Here is a 21,219-nt window from a genome sequence, read left to right on the forward strand (position 1 = left end):
TTGTTCATACACTTTATCAACCAGTTAAACATTTCTTGAAGACGAGACTCTTACTATTTTTATTTCTCTACAACAATTAACACTGTTCCAGATAGTCTGCATGTACTTAATAAATATTTATTAAGTTCCAGTCTATCTTTACCAAAATACATGTCTTATCATTACTAGAATATTTTAACATTTAATTTGATTAAAACAACACTTTAGAGACATGTAGATCACTTTACCAGTTTTCATGTACAAATACTCTACAGATCCTTTTGTGGAGTTGTGGAGGTAACTGAGCCAGGATAAGATAGTATAGGTCTCAGATGACATTAAATGAGAATTTGCAGGAAAATCATAACAGCACTTTCTAACTTAAATTTAAAAAATCTTTGGCAAACAATGGCTTCAACAAAACCCCTTTCACCCACTGAACCACACATACAAATGAACACACTTTCATTATACACACAATTAAAGACTATGCATAAGAGTAAAATTCTCAATTAAGTCAACTTATAAAATAAATAAATTTTGAAAATTGTCATGTCCCAAGCACTATAATTATATCTGATTATACAAAAATTAACAAAAATAATCCCTTCCTTCACAAAAACATCTATCATGGAAGACATATACTTAAATAAGAAATCATGATAATGTGGGCTAAAGTTAACAATTGGTAAAGTAGGGTGCAATCAACCAGATAGGAGAGGTGTCTAATGTTTTATGAACACACAAGAAAAAATTATATGCCAAACTTCTGATTTCTTATTTAAAGCATACTTACTTATTACTTCAACTCATCATTATGTATATTTTCCCACAATAATAATATTTATGAATTTGACATATAGATTCCTATGTATATAACTTCTTTTACATCATAATAATAATGACAAAAATAACAATATTCAAACATATAGCACTTATTCTGTGCCACATATTATTCCAAATGTTTTACAAATATTAACTATCATAATCTCCATAACAAATTATGATATAAATATTAACATTGGAATCATTTACATCTTAGAAAACTGGAGAGCAGAGAAGTTAAATTACTTGCTCAAATATAAACAAAATAGTAACTGGTTAAGATAGATTTCAACCCAAAGTTTCTAAATCTTGTAACTTTAAACACAGTAATATTAATTCTCAATACACATAAAATAGATTATATTGACATCGAGAGCTTGGAAAGTAGGAATTGCCTTTTCTCACCACTACCTAAACACCCTATCTTGTATTAATTACCTTTCATCTTTATTTGTTAGTTTCCCCTACTCAAATATCTTCTCTGAATTTCTGCATGCAAAATACCTAGTAAAGACTCAGATCAAATCATGTTTCTTTTGTAAAACCTAAACTAAGACAACCCTCCATCCCCTGGATTATAAAATGTGTAATACTTGTAAATGCTGACACATGATCTCCAATTTTAATAATTTTTTATATGTGTGTACATATATAATTGATAAATTTCTTTAAAAACAATTTTCATTTTATTTCTTTTTTTCTCATAACGTAATATTCCCAAAATAGTTATAATATTGATAATGAATAGTTTGAATGAAAAAGTTCAATGGTATTCTACAGATTCTGTAAAGAAAACTGTTAAGAATACATATGGACACATAGTTATCTGGGAACCAATCACCTCTAAGATATTTGGGTATGTTGGATTATAGAAATGAAGTTTGTGTGTGGCTTTACTTATATTTGTCACATGCACATATGTGTGTATGAATATATAAGAAAAATCATATGCTAAACCTCTATTTCTTATTTATTCTTTTTTTAAAGATTTTATTTATTCATTTGAGAGAGAGAGAGTGAAAACAAGAGAGCAGAAGCAGAAGGAGCAGGAGAGGGAGAGGGAGAGCCAGGGTGCCACTGAGCAGGATGCCCGATTCAGGACTTGATCCCAGGACTCTGGGATCATGACCAGAGCAGAAGGGAGACACAACTGAGTCACCCAGGTGCCCCTTATTTAAATTATTCTTGTTACCAGAGTTATAACCTGGTACTATTTGATGGTAATGAACAATAAAGTTCAAGTGTAGACTATTTATCAGTACTTAACAAGTGAAATTAGCCAATCCAATGATATCACTAATGTCCTCAGTTTAGGTGGTATTTATTATAGCATCTCACCAAACTCAAAGGTTATTTTAATTTAAATGCAAAATGAAATGTTTTACAATGTTAATAAAGGCAACAAGAAATAGAAAATGAGGGTGAAATTGCATCATAAATTGTAAAGCTCTACTTGAATTTAGAACACTATCATTATATTCAGATATCTTAGCAGATGTGTGTTTGGACAAAAACAAAATAAGAATTTTTTTTTTTTTAAATCATGTTCTATACACTAACAATTTTTGATTTTTTATATTTATTGCTTGATACAGTAATTTTCATATTGTTGTGATTACTTGAATCCTTAATTTTTCTAGAACAGTTGCACACAATAATTTTGGCATTTTAGTAGTACTTAACACTAAACAAAATTTGAAATGAAACCCACATAATCTCCCTTCATCTAATTATATTTATTCTCCTCAAAATGTGACATTTAAAAATTCATTTTTATATTCTCCCTTGCATCTCTTCCTGGCTAATGCTATGAGGAAAGGACATTAAATATATTCCCATATTCAGTAAGATAAAAATTGAATTTTAAGATGTAGAATTATATGAAGTTCTGGCTTATAAACATGACTTGGGACTTTTTATTTCTCAGTTCTTGATGTGAACTGAATTCAAAGTTACAATAGTTTAAAAATGTATAGTTTTCCTTTCTGTATAATTAACATTGTAAAAATTCAGAATAAAGCTATTCAAGACACTGTTAGCATATTAAAACAAGATTCAGGTATACAAAGTACAAGTCTGAATTTTTGCATTAACATTGCTATGGTGGATTGGCTGGAATAAGAAATATTAATTTTGTCTTTGATTTAGTCTAATTTTTTAAAATTTTTTATTTATTTTTTAAATTTCTTTTCAGTGTTCTAGAATTCATTGTTTATGTACCACACCCAGTGCTCCATGCAATACGTGCCCTCCATAATACCCAACACCAGGCTCATGAACCTCACACCCCCCTCCCCTCCAAAAGCCTCAAATTGTTTCTCAGAGTCCACAGCCCCTCATGGCTTGTCTCTCCCTCCAATTTCCCCCAGCTCACTTCTCCTCTCCATCTCCCCATGCCATCTGTGTTATTCCTTATGCTCTATTTATGCTTATTTAGCAAAACCATATAATAACCTACTCTCTCTGTTTGAAGTATTTCACTCAGCATAATCTCCTCCAGTCCCATCCATGTTGATACAAAAGTTGGGTATTCATCCTTTCTGATGGAGGCATAATACTCTATTTTATATATGGACCATATCTTCCTTATCCATTCATCCATTGAAGGGCATCTTTGTTCTTTCCACAGTTTGGTGACTATGGTCATTGCTGCTATGAACATTGGGGTACAGATGGCCCTTCTTTTCACTACATCAATGTCGTTGGGGTAAATACCCAGTAGTGCAATTGCAGGGTCATAGGCAAGCTCTATCTTTAATTTCTAAGGGAATCTCCACACTGTTTTTCAAAGTGACTGCACCAACTGGCATTCCCATCAACAGTGTAGGAGGGTTTCCCTTTCTTCACATCCTCTCCAACACATGTTTACTGTCTTGTTAATTTTGTCCATTCTAACTGGTGTAAGGTTGTATATCAATGTGGTTTTGATTTGAATCTCTCTGATGGCTAATGATGCTGAACATTTTTCCATATGTCTGTTAACCATTTGTATGTATTCTTTGGAGAAGTTTCTATTCATGTGTTCTGCCCATTTTTTGACATGATTATCTGTTTAGCGTGTGCTGAGTTTGAGAAGTTCTTTGTAAATCTTGGATATCAGCCCTTTGTCTGTAGTGTCATTTGTGAATATTTTCACCCATTCTGTAGGTTGCCTCTTTGTTTTGTTGACTATTTCCTTGGCTGTGCAGAAGATTTTCATCTTGATGAAGTCCCAAAAGTTCATTTTCACTTTTGGTTCCTTTTCCTTTGGAGACATATCTTGAAAGGAGTTTCTGTGGCCAATGTCGAAGAGTTTACTGCCTATGTTCTCGTCTAGGGTTCTGATGGATCCCTGCCTCATGTTGAGGTCTTTTATCCATTTTTAGTTTATCTTTGTGTATTGTGCAAGAGAATGGTCTAGTGCACATAGCTGAATAATTTTCCCAGCACCATTAATTGAAGGGACTTTTTTCCACTGTATATTTTTTCCTACTTTGTCAATGATTAGTTGACCATAAAGTTGTGGGTCCAGATGTGGGCTCTCTACTCTGCTCCACTGGTCTATGTGTCTGTTTTTGTGCGAGTACCATGCTGTCTTGGTGATCACAGCTTTGTTGTAAAGCTTAAAATCAGGCAATGTGATGCCCCCCAGTTTTGTTCTTCTTTTCAACATTTTCTTAGCAATTCGGGGTCTCTTCTGGATCCATACAAATTTTAGGACTCCAGCTCTTTGAAAAACACCAGTGGAATTTTGATTGGGATGGCATTGAAAGTATAGATTGCTCTAGGCAGCATATACATTTTATCAATGCTTGTTCTTCTGATCCATGATCATGGAATGGTCTTCCATCTTTTTTTCCATCTTCCATCTTCTTCAATTTCTTTCATGAGTGTTCTGTAGTTCCTTGAGTACAGATTCTTTACCTCTTTGGTTAGGTTTATTCCCAGGAAACTAATGGTTCTTGGTGCTATAGTAAGTCTAATCAATGATCTAATTTCCCTTTTATATTTTAATTGTGAGTGTATAAGAAAGCAACTGATTTCTGTACATTGATTTTATATCCTGCCATATTACTGAATTGCTGCATGAGTTTGAGTAGCTTGGGGGTGGAGTAATTTGGCTTTTCCATAGAAAATATCATGTCATCTGTGAAGAGAGAAAGTTTGACTTCTTCATTGTCAAATTGAATACCTTTTATTTCTCTTTGTTGTCTGATTTCTGTTGCTAGGACTTCTAATACTATGTTGAACAAGAGTGGTGAAAGTGGGCATCCTTGTCGTGTTCCTTATCTCAGATGGAAGGCTATCAGCTTTCCCCCATTGAGGATAATATTCACTGTGTATTTTTCATAGATAGATTTTATGAAGGTGAGGAAGAAATGTTCCCTCTATCCCATACTTTGTAGTGTTTTAATCATGAACAGATGCTGTATCTTGTCAAATGCTTTTTCTGCATCAATTGAGAGTACCAGGTGGTTCTTCTCTCTTCTCTTATTGATTTGTTCTATCAAATTGATTGATTTGCAAATGTGGAACCACCCTTGCATCCCATGGACAAATTCCACCTGGTCATGGTGAATAACTTTTTAAAATATTGTTGGATCCTATTAGCTAGTATCTTGTTGAGAATCTTGGCATCCATATTCATCAGGGTTATTGGTCTGAAATTCTCCTTTTTGGTGGGGTCTTTGCATGGTTTGGGGATCAGGGTAATGCTGGCTTCATAGAAAGAGTGTGGAAGTTTTCCTTCTGCTTCAATTTTTTGAATCAGCTTCAGAAGAATAGGTATTATTTCTTCTTTGAAAGTTTTCTAGCATTCCCCAGGGAATCTGTCAGGTCCTGGGCTCTTGTTTTGGGGAAGTTTTTGATCACTGCCTCAATCTCATTAATAGATATTTGTTTATTCAGTTTGTTAATTTCTTTCTGATTCAGTTTTGGATGTTTATAGGTTGCTAGAAATGCATCAATTTCTTTAGGTTGCTTAACTTATTGGCATATAACTGTTGATAATAATTTTTGATGATTGTTTCTATTTCTATAGTATTAGTCGTGATGTCTCCCTTTTCATTTGTAATTTTATTAATTTGGGTCTTCTATATTTTCTTTTGGATTAGTTTGGCCAATGTCCTATTGATCTTATTGATTTTTTTTAATAAACTAACTTCTAGTTTTGTTGATGTGTTCTAATGTATCTCTAGTTTCTGTCTCATTGATCTGCCTCTAATGTTGATTATTTCCTTTCTTGTGTGTGGGGTTGGTTTAATTTGTTGTTGATTCTCCACTTCTTTAAGGTGTGAAGAGAACTGCTGTATTCTGAATTTTTTTTTCTTTGTGTTGTTGTTGTTGAGGAAGTCTTGAATAGCTATGTATTTCCCCTTAGGACTGCCTTTGCAGTATCCCACAGGTTTTGGACTTAAGTGTCTTCATTCTCATTGGTTTCCATAAATTGTTTAAGTTCTTCTTTGATTTTCTTGTTGATCCAAACATTCTTAAGCAAGGTGGTCATTAGCTTCCAGGTGTTTGGATTCCTTCCAAACTTTTTCTTGTGGTTGAGTTCCAGTTTTAAAGCTCTGTGGTCTGAGAATATGCAGGGAATAATCTCAATCATTTGGTATCAGTTGAGTACTGATTTGTGATGCCGTCTGTGGTCTATTCTGGAGAAAGTTTCCATGTGCTCTTGAGAAGAATGAGTATTCTGTTATTTTAGGGTGGAGTGTTCTGTATATATCTATGAGGTCCATCTGATCTTATGTGTCATTCAGTGCTCTTGTTTCTTTATTGAATTACTGCTTGGATGATCTGTCTTTTACTGAGAGTGGCATGTTAAAATTCCCTACTATTAATGCATTCATATCACTCTTTATCTTCATTAACAGTTGTCTTATGTAGTTGGCAGCCCCATATTAAGGTCATAAATATTTACAATTGTTAGATCTTATAGGTGGACAGCCCCTTCAAGAATGATGTAGTATCCTTCTCTACCTCTGAGTACAGTCTTTAGTTTAAAGTCTAATTCATCTGATATGAGAATAGCTACTCCAACCTTCTTTGGAGGTCCATTTTCATGAAAGATGCTTCTCCATCCCCTCACTTTCAGTCTGGATGTATCCTTGGGTTCAAAATGGGTCTCTTGTAGACAACATATGGATGCATTCTATCATTTTATCCTATCTGCAACCCTGTGCCATTTTATGGGAGTGGTTAGGCCATTCACATTGATAGTGATTATTGAGAAATACGTTTTTATTGAGATTTTGTTACCTGTGTAGTCCTTGTTTCTACAGATTGTCTCCGTAAATTTCTGTTCAATGACACTCTTGGGTTCTTTGTTCTTTTATAGAACCCCCCTTTAATATTTTTTGTCATGCTGGCTCTGTGGTCATATATTCTTTTAAACCTTGATGGTCTTGGAAGCTCTTTATCTCTCCATTCATTCTGATGTTAGTCTTGCTGGATGAATTAATCTTGGCTACATGTTCTTTTCATTGAGTACTCTGAAACATCTTGCCAGCCTTTTATGGCTTGCCAGGTTTCTGTGGACATGTCTGATGTTATTCTTTTTTTTTTTTTTTTTTTAAGATTTTATTTATTTATTTGACAGACAGAGATCACAAGTAGGCAGAGAGGCAAGCAGAGAGAGAGTAAGGGAAGCAGGCTCACCATGAAGCAGAGAGCCCAATGTGGGGCTCGATCCTAGGACCCTGGGATCATGACCTGAGCCGAAGGCAGAGGCTTTAACCCACTGAGCCACCCAGGTGCCCCAGGTCTGATGTTATTCTGATAGGCCTTCCTTGGTAATGTATGGAATCTCTTCACCCTAGCTACTTTCAAGAGTTTCTGTCTAAAATTATGATTCATCAGTTTCACAATCAGTTGTCTTTGAGGTCTCTCTAGATTCTATGATCTTGTGGGAGACCTTTCTGTCTCTTGGACATGAAAGCTGGTTCCATTCCTCAGATTGGGAAAATTTTCATGGAGAATTTGTTCAACTATACCCTCTAGTCTTCTTTCTTTCTCCTCCTGCTGAGGGCTTCCAATAATTCTGATGCTGGAATGTTTCATGGCGTCATTTATTTCCCTAATTCTGTGTTCATGGCTTCTAAGCTGTTTTTTCCTGGCCTCCTTGTGATCCTTTTTCTCTATCAGTTTGTCCTCTCGATCACTAATTCCATCACCTCTCTCAGTTACCCTAGCTGTTAGAGAATTTAGATTAGATTGGAGCTCATTTATAGCATTGTTAACATCTTCCCTGGTGGCTTTCACTTCTGCCATAATCGATTCCATTTTGTCATCAATGGTTTTCTCCAACCTAGCCATTGCCTGGATAATTGTTAGTGTGAATTCCCTTTCTGACATACTGTTTATGTCCATATCCAATAGATCTGAGGGAAGACACTATCGCCGTCCAGCAGCGATAATAACGACCCTCCGTCTGGTTGGGTTTCAAAAAAGCCCTTTATTTCATATGGCCATTGCTTATATAGGGGAGCTAAGCCAATCAGCATAGACAGCGATATGCATCCACCAATCTTTTTTTTTTTTTTTTAAAGATTTTATTTTATTTATTTGACAGAGAGAGATCACAAGTAGGCAGAGAGGCAGAGAGAGAGAGAGAGAGGAGGAGGAAGCAGGCTCCCTGCTGAGCAGAGAGCCCAATGTGGGACTCGATCCCAGGACCCCGAGATCATGACCTGAGCCGAAGGCAGCGGCTTAACCCACTGAGCCACCCAGGCGCCCCTGCATCCACCAATCTTAAGCTTGTTACCAAGTACCCACAGCATAGCAACAGTTCAACAGCCAATAGGTAGTACTTCCTGTTTACGATCAGTCACTCTAGACACACCTTCGGGCAAATCGCCAGGCGCCATTTTGCAAAGCTCTGTGGTTGACGGATCTCCGGGCCCCTGGAGTATCCGCCCTCGATAGTTCCCCCTTTTTGTTTTATGGTAGAAGGAAAGACTCAGCAGAGGTCGTGCCTGTCTTAGGTTGTCGCAAGGCCAAGAATATCCTTACCCGTCGTTGGATCATGATGCTTATAGGATCATGTCCTGTCTTAGGTTGGCATATTCTGCCTACGACTTACCCGTCTTTGACTACCGATCCAGCATACTGAGCAATACCTGGGGCGATTGTCCGAACTCGATGGATAACAGAGCTTGTTTGATGGCAATGGTGTCTCTTTTACGAATCCTCATCATGGGGCAAATGCACCATAAGCAACACACCACAGCGAATATCAGCAATCCACCCATTGATATGAACCCAAACCATTGCTTCCCCATCTTACAACATTTTTCATAAAGGCAACAAATTGAGATACTGAAGCTACTTCTACCTTACTGGCATTAACGTTAACAATATTAGCACGAAGCTGTATTGTCAGATTCTCGAATCTGGCACTCCAGTTGCCTGTAAGCATTTTGGATAGTTCCCTGGAATAATTAGCTGCTCGAGTGAGGTTATCATATGCAACTGGAGTAATGCAGAGTCCAGTATCTGAGCGAAGGCATCCTACAGTCAGTAGTTGTATTACAACGTCCATTTGTTCTTGTAGCAAGTCAATCCGCTGATTAGCAAAAAGAATACCCGCAGCGAGATGATCATTAATTTCACTCTGGGTTTGTAGAGCTTCTGCGGTATTCGTAGACAGTTGATTAATCTCCTTGGCTGTAGGAATAGCAACGGCAAGTGCAGTAGCAGCGGCAGCGGTGGCAGCAGCGGAGGTGGCAACAGCTGTCACCACGGCAGCGGTGATATCAAAGTCTCTTTTATGTCTCAGCAAAACGGAAAGGTCTCCCTCTGGGACAGAGATGGGCACAGGCAAAAACACTGGAATACGCATTATCATAGTAAATGAAAAGCCTGTAGCATTCCAACATTGTGTAAGGAAGGAAGTGTTCAACGTACAGTTCAACTTATTAGAAATGGTTGTACTGTTACTGACAAGAAACATAAAAGGGGGGTGAATACAAACAGGAGTAGGCAAAAACGTGATATTTTTAGAACAAGTTTGCACTTCAACACTCATTTCAAATGTTTGGGAAAAGTTGTGCTTTTAAGAGGAGTTACATAATAAATTAGTAGATAAGAGTGTGGGGTAAGTAGCAGAGGAAGACGTTAAAGGGAGTGGATAGGGCCAGGCTTTAACAATGGCCCAAAGGGTCTGTCCTGATGTCATGGTCAGGAGTGTGTAGATCATCATCATCTGGATTATCGTCACCATGGCTGTCATCCTTTTGGCCTTCTGCCTCTTTTGGTGCCGAGTGTAAGACTGGCTTGACTAGCCGTTCAGGGACCCAAATAGGGGATGGAGCTTTCTCTGGAAAGACACAAACAGAGCCTCAGATCCAGATTAGCACTTGGTCTGGGCCCTTCCATTGACCCGACAGAAGGTCCCTCCAAAGAACCTTAGGTTGAGAATTGCCTAGTGTGCACCAATGTCTTTCGGCGGCAGTACGCTGGTTTTTATCCACATTCAAGAAATTTAAAATGTAGAGGATAGTGGATAGTTTGTCTCTTGGGGATTGGAATGTATCTCCTATTCCCCCTTTTTGTTTAAATAAGGTATTTTTAATAGTTAGGTGGGCATGTTCCACTATGCTTTGACCCTGGGGATTGTAGGGGATACCAGTGACATGAGTGATTCCAAATGTAGTACAAAATTGTTTAAATGTAGTAGAGGTATATCCAGGGCCATTGTCTGTTTTTAATTGTTTTGGTATCCCTAGAACAGAGAACGAATGCAAACAATGTGCGATAACATCTTTAGTTTTTTCTCCAGAATGCAAGGAGGCCGTAATAAATCCAGAGAAAGTGTCAATGGAAACATGAACGTATTTTAAGAGTCCAAATTCGGGCATATGTGTTACGTCCATTGCCATATGTGATTAGGGAGTAACCCCTTTGGATTGACTCCCAAAGAAGGTTGAGGGAGTAAGGAGACACAGCATTCACAGGATTTAACTATATCGCGAGCTACAGCTTTAGTAAGTTTGAATTTTAGTTTTAAGGTAGAAGCGTTCACATGGAATTTCTCATGAAAGGTTTTTGCTGCTTCTATAGAGTTAAATATATGTGGATCTTTAATAGCAGAATCGACCAAGGCATTTCCCAATGAGAGGGGCCCAGGCAAGTTAGAATGTGCTCTTAAATGCCCTTTTAAAAAAAAGGATGCTTTCTGTTCCAAATAAGAACTTGTAATGCTCTTAAGTAGGTATGTACAGAAGAGCTAGTAGATATAGTTCCTGCTGTTTCTAACAGAGATAGTGCATATACTACATATTTGCTATCAGAAAATAAATTGAAGGGGCAAAAGGAGAATGCCTTGAAGACCTCAGTGACTGCTAATAATTCCACGTGTTGAGCAGAGGTAGTGGGAGACAAAAATGTATTAATTTTCCCATCTGCCATAAAGGCGCCAGTTCCATTGTTGGAACCATCAGAAAACACCACAGGGGTGTTATCAATAGGTTTTTGGCTGGTTATCCTTGGGGAAATTATGGGATGTTCTTTCCAGAATTGTAATAAAGGCTGGGAGGGATAATGATTGTCAAATTTAGCAATAGTACTAGTCATGATAATGGCCCAATTAGAGGAGGAGTTACTCAAGAATTGAAGTTGGGCAGGGGTGTAGGGTGTGATGATCAAAGCGGGTGACATCCCAAAGGAAGTGGTGGCTATTTTGATGGCTTTCAGAATTAGTTCAGCTATGGCCTCTGGGTAGCTACTCAAAACCTTAGCTGGGGAGTGAGTACAATGGACCCATAGCAATGGTCCTTCTTGCCAGATGACCCCAGTGGGAGAGTTATGGTCCACTAGAACAATAAAGCTCAAAGGTTTGTCAAGGTGGAATCGATCGAGTTGAGCAGCCTCCATAGCTTTTTCAATGATTCCGATGGCTTGTCTAGCAGCAGGAGTTAAGGTTCTAGGTGAATTTGGATGAGGATCTCCCTTTAGGATATCAAATAAGGGTGATAATTGAGAAGTGGGGATCCTGAGAAAATTCCTGATCCAATTTAGGTCCCCTAATAATTTCTGAAAGTCATTCAAGGTTTGGAGATGATCTAGTCTCAAGGTAATTTTTAATGGTTGGATAATTGTGGGTGTCAATTTTGAACCCAGAAATTCTTGTGTAGTACCTAATTGAAACTTTTCCATGGTGATATGTAATCCTCTATATTTCAAGAGAATAGTTAATTCCTCATAAAGAGCCTTGAGTCGATCGCCATCAGGATGGGCAAGTAAAACATCATCCATATAATGATATATTATTAGATAGGGGTTTTGTTCCTGAAGCGGTTTGATGGTCGTCCATACAAAGATTTGGCATATAGTAGGACTGTTGGTCCTGCCCTGTGGTAACAAAGTCCATTCATATTTTGATCTGGGTGGGCATGATTGATAGATGGGACTGTGAAGGCAAATCTAAAGGTATCTTCAGGATGTAGGGGAATAGAGAAGAAGCAGTCCTTTATGTCTATAATGATGGTTGGCCAATTTTTTGGAAGGGTGGTCAGTAATGGTAAGCCTAACTGTATAGGTCCCATGGGTTGTATGGTAGCATTTATCGCTCTAAGGTCATGTAGTAGTCTCCATTTTCCAGATTTCTTTTTGATGATAAATATGGGTGTATTAAAAGGAGACGTGGATGGTCTTATATGTCCTGCAGCTAATTGTTCCAAGACTAGTTGCTGGGCTGCTTGTAATTTTTCTCGGGAGAAGGGCCACTGAGGGACCCAGACAGATTTATTGGATATCCAAGTTAATTTGATATAGTCAGTGGCCCCTAATGAAAACCCAGACCTGTCCGGTTCTCCCTTTTCGGGGGTTCAATCGGGTTGGTGATTCCTTGTTGATTATTCCCTCAACCTTTTCCCCAGATGTGTCCCTGAGCAAGCATAATTGTATTAGCTTGAGGGCTGCTAAATGGTATGTCTGATGTTAATTTTAGATCCATGCCTTCCATGACATCTCTACCCCATAAGTTTACAGGCAAGTGATCTAATATAGATGGTTGAACTAAACCTTGGTGTCCTTCATCATCTCTCCAATTTAGTAAAGTAGCACTCCTATCAGGATTAGAGGCAATACCTAAGCCACGCAAAGCTTGTTCAGCCTTTTGTATTGGCCATGCTTTTGGCCAATCTTCCCTTTTGATGATACTCTTATCTGCACCTGTGTCTAAGAGCCCTGTGAATGCTTTACCATTAATATGTAAAGTGGTCATTTGTCTTTCTCTTAGATTTAGCGTAAGGAAGGCACATGGAGTCCCAGTAGATCCTAGGCCTTGATTTCCTCTCTCTTTATTGCTGGCCGGGAAATGTGAATGATAGCTGGGCAGAATTAGCAATTGCGCTATGCGGTCTCCAGGGGAAATAGAAACAATACCCCATGGGGATGAGGCAAGAATTTTAATCTCACCTGTAAAGTCAGGATCAATGACTCCGGGTGTAATTTGTAATCCTTTCAGTGCGCTAGAACTTCTACCCAGTTCCCTCGGGTAGTGGTCCACAGACAGTAGTAGGGATTGGCTGAACTCCCATATCGGGAGTTAATATTGCTCAGGTGGAGGTGCAGAGATCCAGTCCTGCTCTTCCTTTTGTTGCTCTATGGAGCTGGAAAGGGGATAGTAGCTCTGAGGGATTGTCTGTATGGCCCCGTATATTTGTGGGCCCTGGGACTGTGGGCCCTGTTTTCCGTTTTTTGGCAGGGGATTCCCTTGGATATCTTGGGTGGATCTACAGTCGCTAGCCCAGTGATTTCCCTTTTTGCATCGAGGACATAGGCCAGGTTTTTTATTGACCTGAGGACAGTCCCGTTTTTTATGACCTGGTTTATTACATTGGAAGCAGAGACCAGGGGATTTGGTAACCTTTGTACCAGTAAAATTAGCATAAGCCTCTGCCATGACATTGGCTTGGATAACTGATTCATTTATGTCTCTACAGGCCTTTAAATAGGAGGCTAGGTCTTTGTTTTTCCAGGGTCGTATTGCTTCTTTGCACCATTTATTGGCTTGCTCATAGGCTAATTGCTTGACCAGAGGTATAGCCTGATCAACATCCCCCAAAATTCTAGATGCTGTTTGGATAAGTCTATCTACAAAATCTGCATATGGTTCATTATTTCCCTGGATAACTTTTGACAATTGACCTTGTAAATCACCTGTGCGTTGTATGGTTTTCCACGCCCTAGCGGCAGCAGTAGCAATTTGCAAATACACTACAGGTGGAAAATTGATCTGATTTTGATTTCCCGAAAACTGTCCTGTACCAGTTAGCAATTCTAAATTCCAAGCTCCATTCCCAGCTCCCGCATTATGGCGAGCAGTTTCCGTACAGTTTTCCTGATTTGCTATTTTCCACATAAGATATTGCCCTCCAGACAAGCAAGCTCGCGCTAGATTACTCCAGTCTAAAGGTGTTAGGTTTTGTTCTGCGAGAGTCTCGAGTAAGGTAATAGTATAAGCAGCCTGAGGGCCATAAGACATGACTGCCTCTTTTATCTGTTTGACTTGTTTAATATCTAATGGCTGATGCATGCGATTCCCTTGCTGATCTTGAAAGACTGGTAGGGCTAAGCCTAACTCTTGTCCTATTGAATTCCAATCAGTGACGTCATGTCTATCGTGCGAGCAGGCTCCTGGGCAGCTACAATTTATTTCAGGATTATAAGGTGGGGGGTCTGAAGGCTGCAACGGCCACAAGATAAGTTGCTTAAATTTTTTGCTAATTCATCCCCTGAAAGCTCTTCTTCCTCTTCTGAAGAGGCCCCTATAGTTGAGGCCTTCGATCGTTCCTCTTTTACTTCCTCCAAGACCTGTTGCCCTGCTTGTAGGCTTTCTTTTAAAATCTCAGGGTGTTTGGGGCTAAGCAAACAGGATCGTATGAGAGCCCATATAGCGAGTGTGCCAGATGGAAGGGGTTTCTCTTTATCAACCTTCCTAAGATCCTCCCCTGAATGTTCCCATTGTGGAATGTTTAATAATCCTTCATCTAGGAACCAAGGGCTGACTCCATCTACGGTGCGCAAGAACGCCCGAGCAGTTTTCATTTTCAAAGGAGTTCCATTTGCTTTTAGCAACTCCCGCAGAGGCCCTTCCATATGTATTCTTGAGACCTCTGAACCCATAGTATTTCAGAAATAAATAGTCAAGAAGCAAAGAAAAAACTAGTGTCCTATCGTCACTAAAACAGTGAGCTTTCTCAAGATCATCACTAACACCAGTGAGCTTACATTGCAATCGTCACTATAATCAGTGAACTTTCCTAAAACTTCTCTGGCCATGAAATGCCAACTGAGTATTACTCCCACCTTAAAAGACCGCCAGAGACGTGAGTCAAAGCCAAGCAGCAAGGGTCGTTTATTGCAGGTTCGAACCTGGACCTCTGCGCCGCTCGTTGCCAATAACGCCGAGAGGTCCAGAGCTGGGTTGGTGCAGGGTTTTTATAGACAGATACAAACAAGTTTCGGGTGGGGCTGAGCTGATTGATTGACAGTTTGAACAGGCATACTTGGCGTCAGTGGATTGGGTCAGGGGACCCGCGCGCTAAAGCAGGGGTCCCGCGAAAGCAGACAAAGCAATCTTACAGAAGCAGAACTGGCCGGTTAGCCCGCACGCACGCACGAAAAAGCACTATCAGGATATTGAAGGCCTGGTTACTATCAAGTAAAGACAATTGGGAGTCTCCTGGTGGAATGTTACATTCCTGCTATCAAGCATCCTTGTCAATGAGATTTAGGTTTAGAAGAAATTTAACTTTATTTACTTTTCCTTCTACCTCCGCCTCCTTTGGTTTTTTATGGAGGGGAGGGTGACATTAAGGCTTGAGGAACTGATTTGTGTCTTTGGAAATTGGGCTATTGATAAGGTAACTTCTTTGTTGTAAATCTCAAGGACATTTGCAAACCAAGGGAGACTCCTACCTTGCAGGACTGTGATCTCTGCAAGTTAACTATTTATCATTTTATGGCAGTCAGGGGTGCCTGAGGAATGCTACACATATGGAGGGGAGCAAGTGAAGGGGGGGTGCAAGGTGCCAACTTTTGCTTTGTCCTCAGCCAGCCTCCTGCTCCTTCAGCCAGAATTTTCTTCTAAATAATTTCATCACTTACCTCAGTGCACTGTTAGAAATGGAGAAAGGGGACTCCCCGTACGGGCCACCATTTATCGCCGTCCAGCAGTGATAATAATAAAACCTTGGGTTTCAAAAAAGCCCTTTATTTCATATGGCCATCGCTTATGTAGGGGAGCTAAGCCAATCAGCATAGACAGCAATATGCATCCACCAATCTTAAGCTTGTTACCAAGTACCCACAGCATAGCAATAGTTCAACAGCCAATAGGTAGTACTTCCTGTTTACAATCAGTCACTCTAGACACACCTTCTGGCAAATTGCCAGGCACCATTTTGCAAAGCTCTGCGGTTGACGGATCTCTGGGCCCCTGGAGCATCCGCCCTCGGCAAGACACAGTCTCTGAACTTTTCCTCTGGGCATTCATCCTCCTAGTCATTTTGGTCAGAGATGGCAGAGGGGATGTGTAACTAAATATATCAACTGTGATCCAGGCAAAGTGCACCCTGGAATACTTCTGAGTAATCAGGAGTCCCCACCAAAAAGAAAGGAAAAAAATAAAAAGGGAGAGAGAGAGAAATAGAGACAGGAAAAAAAATAATAATAAAGGAGAAAACCCAGCCCAAATGGTCCCCAACAATAAGATTTATAATGTATACATACAAAAACAGACAAACAAAAAGAGCGACAAAAGTAAATAACAAGGAAAAAAAGAACCCAGCCAAAATGAACCCCAAGTATAAGATTTATATACTACCAGGAAAAAAAAAAAAAAAAGAAACACAGAATCACTGACAGAAGAAAAAGATGAGAGGGAGGTTATAAATTCTCAGTGTGGGTGAGGAAGGTTACTTTGATTCTTCCTGGGTGTATCTTGATACCTTTGTTAAAGGACTAAACTTTCCCAAGATAAAGGGGGATTAAAACTGGTTTATATATAGGGGTAGTATTGTTTGGGGAAAGAGGATTACCTTGAAGCTTATCTCTATATGAATATTTTAAAAAAATAGAAAAGCAAAAGAAAAACACATGTATATGTGTTAAAAATTTCAAGTTAAAAGGTTATGATGGAATTTGTTGTACTGGACCTCTCATTGTGATGGTAAATAGGTTAAAAATTATAAAAAAAAATTAAAAAGAATAAGAATAGTGGGAACGAATTAAAAATAAAACTTGTATCTATGGAGTATACAGGCTTTAGGGCAATATTAGGAGCTTAATATCTTTTTTCCCCTAATATTGGGGTTTTACAGTTTTAAGCAGACCCTGTGGTGGTTTTCCTCTTGTTTTGTTTGTTTGGTTGCTTGTTTCTTTGGAGGGGCTGCTGGCTCTCTGGGAATGGGGCCTGCCATGTGGTTTTTCAGCAGTCTTGCTAAAGTTGAGTCCTCCTACCCCATTTCAAGGGGCTGGGCTCTGAGGAAACTGCTTTTTCAGTCTTTTGTTTTCTGGAGTATTTTGTTTGTTTTGTTTTGTTTTGTTTCCCTGTCCTTGGCAGCTTTTGGCAGTTCTTTGAAGGTTTAGAGGAATACAAATTACACCCAGACCTCCATCTCAGAGAGAAGTCTCAGTCTGTTCCCCTCTGGGTGGTCTAGAGCACACAGACTCCCCTTTGCTGCTTCCCACTGGCAGAGCACATCCCCAGCCACAGTCTCAGGGGTCATAGGAGCTCCCATTTATACCCCGGTGCTACTAAAACCATGAGCAGTATTCATTCAGAGAGCTGGCTTCCAGGGGCTGCCTTTGCTGTGGCTATCAGGGCAGGTTCAGACCACTGCAGGTATCACAACCAGAGATAGTACGCTGAGATTTTCACACTGGCCCAAGATGGGAGTGTTCAGACTCTCACTGGTCCTAGAGAGCTACAGCTAGTGCCTGCACAGACCTCTCTCAGGGGAGGGTTTGGAGCTGACTCAGACCCCAGTCTTGCAGCCTGCATGCAGAGTGCTAAAGGCTGTGGTTCTAGAGAGCACTGGCTGGCATCCATACCAGGCTCTTTCATGCACGCTGCCAGCCAGATGCTCTCCCACATGCCAGCAGCTCAGAGACCAAGGCCTGAATGCTTTGCCATACTCTCTTCTGACATGGCGCCAGGGGTGGCTATCCTGGGTTCATGGGCTTAAACGCATGCCCCTAACCGCCCCATTCCACCAATTTCCCCTTAAGATCTTTTGCTCTTTTTAGTGATTTTAACCAGACTCCCAAATTAATGCTAGTCCCCAATCACAGGACACAGGCTATTACTTTCCAATGGGTCACTTCTGGTGGCTTCTGCTTATCCTTCAATATCAGTTCAATTGTTCTCACTCCACTTTACCTGTCAACTGGCATCTTTTGCCCCAGTAGAGACCCCAAAGTGTATAATCCTACATTTCAGGTTGATTTCATTAGTGTTCATGTAGATAATCAGCTCGCTTTAGGAGATCTGTTGAAACAGTGTCTCCTACTTCTCTGCCATCTTGCCCCCCTCCCTGATTTAGTCTTATATAACTCAGCCTACTACCCTGTTGTTAATCTATACATATAATAAGAAACTATATATATAATAAGGTACTAATAATGAAACCTTGGGGAAATGACCAATATGCTAAGTATTATGACAGTGATGAAAAGACAAAAAAGAATGAAAACAAATAAAAAATAATACACATATACATATATTTATTTCAAAAATTAATAGGAAAAATGTAGGGAATGCAACAGAAATATCACGGACAAAATTGCATACTTTTTCATAGAAGATAAACAGGTAGTCAATAATTTACAAAAAGATTGTCTAAAAAAATTATCTGAAACTTGCAAATAAACCAGAAATTATCAGATGTTCTTGCAGTGCAGTGCAGTACTGTTTACAACTTTAATGGATTTGCTATTGAATAAACTATTTTACAAGTATAGGATCAAAAGTTACCTTAAAAAGGTTTAACTGATGGGGCGCCTGGGTGGCTCAGTGGGTTAAGCCGCTGCCTTCGGCTCAGGTCATGATCTCAGGGTCCTGGGATCGAGTCCCACATCGGGCTCTCTGCTCAGCAGGGAGCCTGCTTCCTTCTCTCTCTCTCTCTGCCTGCCTCTCAGTGTACTTGTGATTTCTCTCTGTCAAATAAATAAATAAAATCTTAAAAAAAAAATGTTTAACTGAAAAAAGATTCAAGCATTACCTGCCATTAAGAAGGATAATCCAAAAGATAATTGTTTATTGTCCTGTTGGACATGAGCCAGTTTGTATCAACCTGGTATATGCATTAAATTATTTATAAATATCCAGTTCCTTCAATGCACTTTGAACTGGTTTTACACCTTATCTGTTCATTATTATTATTATTATTATTATTATTATTATTATTGAAAGAGAGACTGATATCACAGGTAGGCAGAGAGATAGGCAGAGAGGCTGGCAGAGAGAGGGGGAAGCAGTCTTCTTGCTGAGCAAAGAGCCCAATGCAGGGCTTAATCCCAGAACCATGAGATCATTACCTGAGCTGAAGGCAGAGGCTTAACCCACTGAGCCACATAGGGGTGCCTAAATTAAATTATTTAAATAAAACTTTTGTTACATATCAATTTTATATTTGCAGTTTTAGGTTTCCCATTGAATCGTACTAGTGGATTTAGCTGATGAAATGAGGCAATTTTTATTGCATAAGTAGAATACCTCACAAGCCACTTAAGTCTGTGTATTTTTGTTGTTGTTGTTGTTGTTGTTTTTCTTTCTTGGCTTCCAGAAGAAAATTTAAGAAACAGAATTTTCATTTCCTCTTTGTTTATCTCTTCCATTTCTACTCCTGCTAATTCTGTTTCATCTTTTGCTGCTAATTCATTCATAGCCAATAAGTCTTTTACCAATGGTGGCATAATTTAGAGTTTTGTTTTTAGTCTGATAATTTGGAGAATTCTTGTCAGGTGAATAATGGAGATATTTACCCTACCAAGTAAGAGATAATAGAAAATCTAGCTTTTAATCTTGCTTGTGTCTTTTCTGATTAGTAAATGGAATTAAGAAAATATTTTGTGGCCAATTATGAGAATAGTTCTTTGATAGCTGGAACTTTGAATTTTTGTGTTTGTGTTTATACTTTTGACATGTGACTGAGGTTGTAGAACTGAAATTAAAAGCATTCTGCATATATCTTCCTCTCTTGGTCCACAACTCAGAAAATATTTTACCTCAGTGTGAAATATTTTTATATTTATGGAAGGTATTTACAAATTAAATTTTTATAATATGTATACAATTCCTACAGGTTTCTAGAAATAAATCAATGTTTATATAAATTCAACATTTTCCAAATCAACAGAAAATTTAAAGTAACCTTTAATATTTAAATTTGCTAGACTTGAAAGAAAAAGTATTTTCTTACTGAAATATATTTTAATCAAGCTAATATAATACTTTTAAGTGAATTTTATATAATTGAAGTGGTTTAATACTTTTGGTTTAAGAATTTTTTTTAAGATTTTTTTTATTGATTTGACACAGAAAAAGAGAGATAACAAGTAAGCAGAGAGCCAGGCAAAGAGAAAGGGGGAAACAAGCTCCCTGCTGAGCAGAGAGCTCAATGCAGGGTTGGATTCCAGGACCCTGAAATCATGACCTGAGCTAAAGGCAGAGGCTTAACCCACTGAGATACCCAGGCACCCCTTAGTTTAAGAAATTTTTAGAGAACTTTTCTTTGATATCTTTTCTCAGGTTTATCAATATAGAATGTGATACATTTTGTTTTTTAGTTATATTTTGTGTCGTTTACTCACAATAGCCTCATTAATCTTAAATTTCTATGTGTCTTAAACTAGCTTCATGATTAAAATATAGACTTTCACTCCTATGTAATCATTGAAATTATGAAAATATAAATTAGTTTTCAACCATAGAATAATATCTGTATGGATTTTTTATAATAACAATTATATGTTTAGTATAATAACTTAAAAATAATTTCCAAGCTTTTTAGGACATTTGAAATCTTAAATGAGCATTAAACTGGGGTAGTTAATGAATAATTCTTAAGTAATTACATAATTTCTGAGTAATACAAGAGACATGTGTGTGTGTGTGTGTATATATATATACATACATATGCATACATACACACTATGTAATGACTAATTTACTGGGTTATAGGAATGGAGATGTTTATTCTTTCACTTACAAAAATGTACAAGAATAATATAGCTATAAAAATTGTGTCATGGTTATTCATAAATTTTGCTAGTTTGTTAATATGCGTGAAAACAGTTCTAAATTTTGTAGGTCTGTTTTCTGTGTGAAATAAGGTTATTTTCTTGCTTAAAAGTTATGATGAATGTGGTTGTTGAGTCTATCTAGAACCAATACTGGTGGAAAAAATCACCCTGTATGAAAGGAAA

At 38.5% G+C, this 21,219-nt stretch overlaps 1 long non-coding RNA gene across 1 annotated transcript; it reads right to left on the bottom strand.

Annotated features, from left to right (window-relative positions):
* Window positions 1-9,819: 9,819 nt before the first annotated feature.
* On the bottom strand, window positions 9,820-15,928 carry LOC116600048. Its single transcript, XR_004289483.1, has 2 exons — window positions 15,898-15,928; window positions 9,820-10,102 (listed from the first exon to the last, which is right to left on the bottom strand). It is a non-coding gene; the product is annotated as an uncharacterized LOC116600048 (long non-coding RNA).
* Window positions 15,929-21,219: the final 5,291 nt, after the last annotated feature.

The sequence above is a fragment of the Mustela erminea genome, chromosome 9 (genome assembly GCF_009829155.1).
Source record: "Mustela erminea isolate mMusErm1 chromosome 9, mMusErm1.Pri, whole genome shotgun sequence".
NCBI classification, from domain to species: Eukaryota; Metazoa; Chordata; class Mammalia; order Carnivora; family Mustelidae; genus Mustela; species Mustela erminea.